Raw genomic sequence first — 7,185 nt, 5'->3', positions numbered from 1 at the left:
TAGCCGGTTAGTATTTCCGTGTTTGTAGACTAATGGGTTTTTTTAATAGCTCCGCATGTGATTTTAGGCAATGACAACGATATATATGACAGGGTAAAATATACATTTATTATCCATAACGTCAGAATAGCATACAAGTGAACGCACTCCCAGAAGTGGACGACGGAAAACGTTCAATTTTCCATTGACACGAGTGACACCGCGCAGATGTTTACCTCTTTCGGCCAGGAACGCCCCCCGGAAGTAACGCACATGCCGGCCTTCAGTGCCGCTACCGTAATGATGTTAGTTACATGGAAACGCAAATGTTTCTGAGCGATATTACTTCACCGAAAATGATTTAATAATAGGCATCGCCAACGAGAAGAGATTTTTCTCGCGTATTTAAAAAATCGAAGCCTGCAAACGTCGAGGCAATCTCCAAGGAATTCTCTACGCAGATTTGAATTGCGTAAACTTTATGAAACCCTGCGTACGCCTCACAACACGTGCAAAAGAGACGCACGTCCACCCGCGTTACATAACATTGGACTGCAGTGCAGCCCGCCGCCTGCAGCCTGCAGCCTGCAGCCCGCAGCCTGCCAGACACCCTGGTGGCCTGGCAAAGTCAGGCCCGGAACAGCAAGTCCCTGCTAGCAACTCACATTTTGAAAACCACAATCCACCCATGCATCCGTTATTTTTCTTGCAATAATTATTGCATTCATCATCCCATGCTGAGGTGATATCTGATCTTACTGACTTGTCATTAAATACATTAATGCAGACAGACAGACAGGCAGAAAGAGATAGAGAGATAGATAGATACAGACAGACAGACAGACAGACAGATAGATAGGTAGATAGATAGATAGATAGAGACAGACAGATAAATAGATAGATAGATAGATCGATCCATCCCCAGATTGAAATTGCACAGCAGCATACATCACAACAAATCTATAGTATATAATAATACAATAATAAAATGTGAAATAAATAAAGTAGTAATGGGCGGACCAGTGATCATTGTAATTTCCTGCACTGTCGTCGATTTTACCTGATACTTCCATTTGGCAATATCTGCATACTATTAAGATAAACTGACGGTTAGGAGGAGCAATTTTAGGTTCAGGATAGTTCTATGCAGATGTAATGGATGTGAGGCGGAAACATCTTAATGGAGTGGACAGATTAGCCGTGTTACAGAGTAGTATTAGTTGTGACCTCTGAAGTAAGCCGAAAGTTTGGTAAAACGGTTCACTGATATGTAACGGGAAGAGTCAATGCTCTTTAAAATGTCCATTTTATTGCATTAATCAGCATTCTTTCATCATGACTACCCTTTGGATGGTCTGTGTGCTCTGTCTTGGTGCTCTTCTACCAGTTGGTAGTGCTAGAGGACCACATGGTAACAATAGATCTCACTTCTGCCACACTCAAATCTTCTATCCAGGAAATAATAAATATTCATATAATCTTAAACAATTGGGTGGACAAAGCCTTTGAATTATGGACAATGCTAAAAACTCATAAAATACATATGGTTATAATTTAATAAAATACTTTCATGTGGTAAAATTCATACAATTATAGTGACAGATGTTGTCCGTGCTCCAGGTGTTGAACAATCATCAAAGCAGTATTACCTGTTACCTATCCACTCCGTGCCTTGTGGCACATAAGGCCTTCACAGAAATCTTCCACCTCTCACGATCGGCTGCTGCAGTCCTCGCCTCCGCCCATGATCTCCATCCTCCTTCCCCTCTCTCCTTCTCAACGGTACGCCTCCAGGTGGTCATTGGTCTTCCTTTTCTTCTTTTCCCTTCTGGTGCCCAGGTCATTGTTATGTTGCAGTCGTTGTTGTGGTCCTGCCGTAGTATGTGTCCAATCATCTTCCATCTTCGCAGCTTCACTTCGTCACTGAGTGGCTTAATTTCAGCTCTTTCTAGCAGTTTTTCAGTACTGATGTGATCTTGCCAATGTATTCGGAGTATTCTTCGTAGGCATCTATAATGGAATACGTCAACAGCCTTTTTATCTTCTTTGTTCATTTTCCAAGTTTCACATCCGTATAGCAATACTGGTACCACTAGTGTCTTGTACAGTTTTAGCTTTGTTCTTCTTGTGATGCTGTTGGAGCTCCAGGCTAAGTCTGATGAATGCACCTCTCGCTTTTGACAGTCTATTCTTCAGGTCCTTCATACCGCCTCCTTCTTAACAAACTGTGGCTCCCAAGAAGGTGAACTGGTCTACCTCTTCGATATCTTGTCCATTTATTTGGAGTTTTTCCTGGTTTCTTGCGTTAATCCTCATTGTTTTTGTTTTTTGTGTATTGATCCTGAGTCCTACTCGCCTGGCTTCTTCGTCCATTCTTGTTGTTTTACTCTGTATATGCATTTTTTGTGGAGGAGAGTAATGCTACGTCATCTGCAAAGTCCAGGTCGTCGAGTTTTAATGTTAGCTTCCGGCGAATTCCATTCTCTCCCTCTTTAACTGTTCTTCGCATTATCCACTCCATTACAATCAAGAACAAGAATCCGGACATGTTGCATCCTTGTTTGACGCCGGTTTTTATGTCGAACCACTCGCATATTTCTCCTTGGTCTTCTACTGCACACTGGAAGTGTTCATAAAACGTTTTAACCGTTCTCACAATCTTTTCTGGGATTCCGTATTTCTTCATTATCATCCACAGACTTTCGTGACGTACGGAGTCAAAAGCCCTTTCGAAGTCTACGAAGTTCATGAATAGTGTTGCTTGCCACTCATTAACCTGTTCAATGATGTTACGCAGTATGAAGACTTGCTCTGTTGTTCCCCTACCTGTCCTGTAACCTGCTTGCTCCTTTCTCAGCCTGCAGTCGATTCCCTTTCTTATGCGATCCACAATGATCCTTCCAAGTTCCTTTCCCACTACGGACAGTAGGGTTATGCCTCTCGTGTTCTTGCATTCTTTAAGATTTCCTTTCTTTGCTAGTTTGATGATAAGCCCTTTCTTCCAGTTTGTTGGGATCTTCTCATGTTTCCATATTTTTCCCAACAGTTGATGTACTTTCTTTGCTGAGAACTCTATATCCGCTTTTAATAATTCCGCTGTGATGTTGATTCCTGGTGCTTTTCCATTCTGTAGCCTTTTTATTGCTTCTTTGACTTCACCTAGTGTTGGTTCGGTTGTTATGTTTTCTTCAATTCTGTCGTTGAATTCACATTAGTCCTCTTGGGTTATTGGGTTTGCTGGTTCTGCTCTATTCCAGACTTCCCTGAAGTGTTCTGTCCATCTCGACTTTATTGAATCTCTTCTGCTGATGAGGTTGCCATCTTTGTCCAGTACTGCTGTGCTCTGTCTGGGTCTTTCGTTGCACAGTATCTTTGTGAGTCCGTATAGTGTCTTCATATGTTGTTTTCTTGCAGCACTTTCGGCTCCACTTGCGATATTCTTCATCCATTTCCTTTTGTCTGCTGTTATACTTCTCTTCACCTCTTTGTTCTTATCCGCGTACTTCTCTTTTAGCTGTTTTTTGATTCTTTCAGAACGTGTGCCCTGGCTCTTCTTGTTTATGCCATCTCTTTGTTCTACGAGGCTCCACGATTCTTCACTAATCCATGGATTCCTCCTTTTCCGTGGTCTGCCCAAGACTTCCTCATCCACTTCCGTGTAAGCCTTCTCCATTACTTGGAAGTCACGCTCCACTTCTTCATCTTTCACTCCTCCCTGCTCTTCCTCCTCCAGGACTTTGTACCTGTTCCTTAGACTGATGACAAACGTCTTCAAGATGATTTCCTTCCTCAGCTTTGCTGTGTCATACTTGACTCTGCAGCTTTTCTTCTCTTTAGGTTTTCTCTTCAGTCTTAGCCTAATTGTAGTGCATATCATATGCTCTTGTATCTTCTACCGAATTCTTGAAACGCTTATTGACAAGGGTATGATCTATTGGAATCTTGGTCTTTCCATCCGGAGATACCCATGTTGCTTTGTGTATGTCTTTATGTGGGAACAGAGTTCCTGTTATGACCAGTTCGTTCATGTCACACATTTCGCACAGCTTTTCTCCATTGTTGTTCCGCCTTCCGAGTCCATGCTTGCCCATGACCCTTTCGTAATCTTGGTGCTCGTTTCCCACTTTAGCATTTATGTCTCCTGTCACAATCAGCATGTCGTGTTTGTTCCTATTGTCGAGTACGTCTTGCAATCTGTAGAATTCGTCCTTTACTTGTTCATCTGCATCTTCCATTGGCGCGTAGATGTGTACACACGTCAGCTTGATGTGTTGGGAATGGTACCTGGCTTGAATGATTCTTTCGTTGACTGGTGTCCAATCAATCAGGGCTCCTGCTGCTGTTTTTGACATCAGTATGCCTACGCCTTCCCTGTGGTTGTCGTCGTCTCTTCCTGAGTAGATGATGGTTTCTCCTTCTGCCAGTTCCATTTTTCCTTGTCCTGTCCAGTGTGTCTCGCTGATGCCCAGGATGTCGATTCCTCTGGTTGCCATTTCTCTTGCTGCTAGTGTTATATTTCCGCTTGTGTACAGTGTTCTTACATTCCAGTTTCCGATCTTCATGGCATTCTTCGGGTGCAGCAGTAGCTTTTTCGGCCCAAGGGCGTCCTGTTTGTCTTCTTGGCTTTGGCCCCTGCACGTCATGGTGTCTCTCTTGTTGTGACGACTGGCTACAGCGTTCCCCAGTGGTTGTGGTTTTGCTCTGCTTGTAGTTTCTGTAATAGTGTTCTTTTTCCGGGAGCGGGTTATTGGCCCTCAGCCCAACCCCCAACCTGGAGGGCCAGGGATATGTTTACACATGCCTTGTGCAAGGAGAGTGGTCTTCCCAGACTTGAGCAGTCTCTCCTACCGCTCGCAGTGACCGCTAACTGGGTTGCCACTTGCCGTTGACCACACACATTGGTTCTTCCGCCAACCAGCTCGGGAACCTCACCGTTGGTCTCAAGGATTCTTCCGCTGAGGTTCCCATCCGACGCCCTGCTGCCGACGTCTTCACCTTAACTCCGTTGGCTTACCTTTTTTTTTTTTCAGGGTTCTTGTGAGACCTTCTTGGTTACCGTGACGGCTCGGGGGCTCAAGACCCCCACCATGCATCGCTCCCACAGGCAATCCCTTCACTTTGGCGTTTCCCAGGGTGCACCGACGAGGAGGCGGAGTAGGACTTATCAAAGCAGTGTACGTTCTCTCAATGTCATCCCTAAACCTGAACAGTCACAACTTAAGTACGCAAAATGTTTTGATTCTTGGCATTTCCTCATCTGAACAGTGCTACGATATCTGACCCTAATTTACTTCAACCAGACATGTTTTCTTTTGCTGAGAGTGAACCTAGAAGCCTTTCATTTTGCTCACATTCTTTACACACACACACGCACACGCACACGCACATGCACACACACACATACACTCACTCAAGTTGTGGTTGTTGTTGTTGTTACTTGTACCTTGAGTACAAGTGGCCTTTACTTTGTACTTTGTATTTGAGTAAATCAATTGATTGCATATGAAAATATGAAAAATGCAGAGAAAAATCAACACACTCCTTTGCATGTTTTTATTTGGAATCGGAAAATTGTAATGGAAATTGAAGCGCTGCAGAAATTTGGCAAAGCCGCACCAGTCAAAAAAGAGATGAAAATAAAAACGAAACACATGTACACATGTACACATGTACACATGTACACACATACACAGAAATTAACGGGGAGCAGCTCTCGCACAGCCGACCATGTCGCAAGGCCACACAAATCTGACCCTGTATCCATGAATTATGAATTATGAATCCTTCCACGATGGCTCCATAACACATTCACTGCAAAATGAAATATTTCAAACTAGATATTTCCTCTGCGTCAACGTCGCTTCATTCAGAATTTAACACGGTTGAAAGGAGCCAAAAAAAAATCACCGATACGGGACGGGACTGCCGGTATTACTGGCGGGGGCGATGAAAAATAAATCCTATTTATCACGTGTAGGGGAAAGGCTGTGAGATCTAGCCGAGGCCAAAAGGCTTTAGGTCAAAACATTGTGTGACGGTCCTTATAAAGGTAGAGTGGGCATTACGGTAAACGTAGTTCTCTCTCTCTCTCTCTCTCTCTCTTTTTCCACCTTGAGCCCCACCAGCCCGAACTGCAGGAAGTCCAAAGTTATTTAGGCGTGGAAAAAAAAAAAAAGTCATGACAGGGTATTTTGACGGTTTGTGCGCTTCTTCTGTAGCTCCAAGAACTGAGCTCTGTCTAGCGCTCTCTCTCTCTCTCTCTCTCACACACGCACACACACACACACACACACACATGCACACACACACACACACACACACACACACACACACACACACACACACACACACACACACACACAAACACACACTCTCATAAAAGTGCTGCTATCACCTGCGATGAGGCACTATCACGCACATGCTCGCACGTGTCAAAGGTTGATCACAGTAGCAGCGAGGGGCGAAGTGCTGAAGTCACCAGAGATCAGCTGACTCTGTCCAGCTTTTTTGGGGGTCCAGGAACTTTTGGGTCACGCCGCTGAGGGACACCGAGGGGTCCAAGGGTGAGTACCGGGACACTGTCCACCCAGGTTTAGTCCAAAAAAAAAGAGACAATCAGAAAAAAAGACAATGCTATGAAGGCCAGTGATATAGAAGAGAATTAATGCATTTGTTGTCATTAACAGATTAAAGTACTTTGTTTTACATCATAGTGCTTTCCACATACAAAGTGCTGTTAGGATTTTAGCCCGGGGGGAATTTTGGTGTCTCTCGTTCTCTGACACACTTTACTGACTACAGCAGAAAATAAATATAGAGGCCTTAAAAATGTAAATAACTCTGGATTAATATTAATGAGGGAGTCAAAAAAAAATCTCCAAATTTGAGTTTTAAAAACACAATACATTACGATGCACATACAGTATTCAACTGCTCCAAACATCCTTTTGGAAGAGTTTATTATTTAACATTTTAAAGTTGAAGTGATCGCAAAGTTTGAAAAAGAAGAAGATGATGTGTTGACCAGAGATCGGATTCTAAGCTAGTGAAACAATACCATATTTACATCTGTTATTGGAACTGTCACAGAGATGTTATGAACATGAATTAGATGACATACATCCAATAACACCGGATTTGATGTTCAATCCCTTGTCCTGATGATTAGGGAGCGACACACACAGAAGCCCAGTCTTACTTAACTAC

The sequence above is a fragment of the Zeus faber genome, assembly GCF_960531495.2.
Source record: "Zeus faber genome assembly, chromosome: 12".
Lineage (NCBI taxonomy): Eukaryota > Metazoa > Chordata > Actinopteri > Zeiformes > Zeidae > Zeus > Zeus faber.
This window is presented reverse-complemented; position numbering follows the sequence as displayed.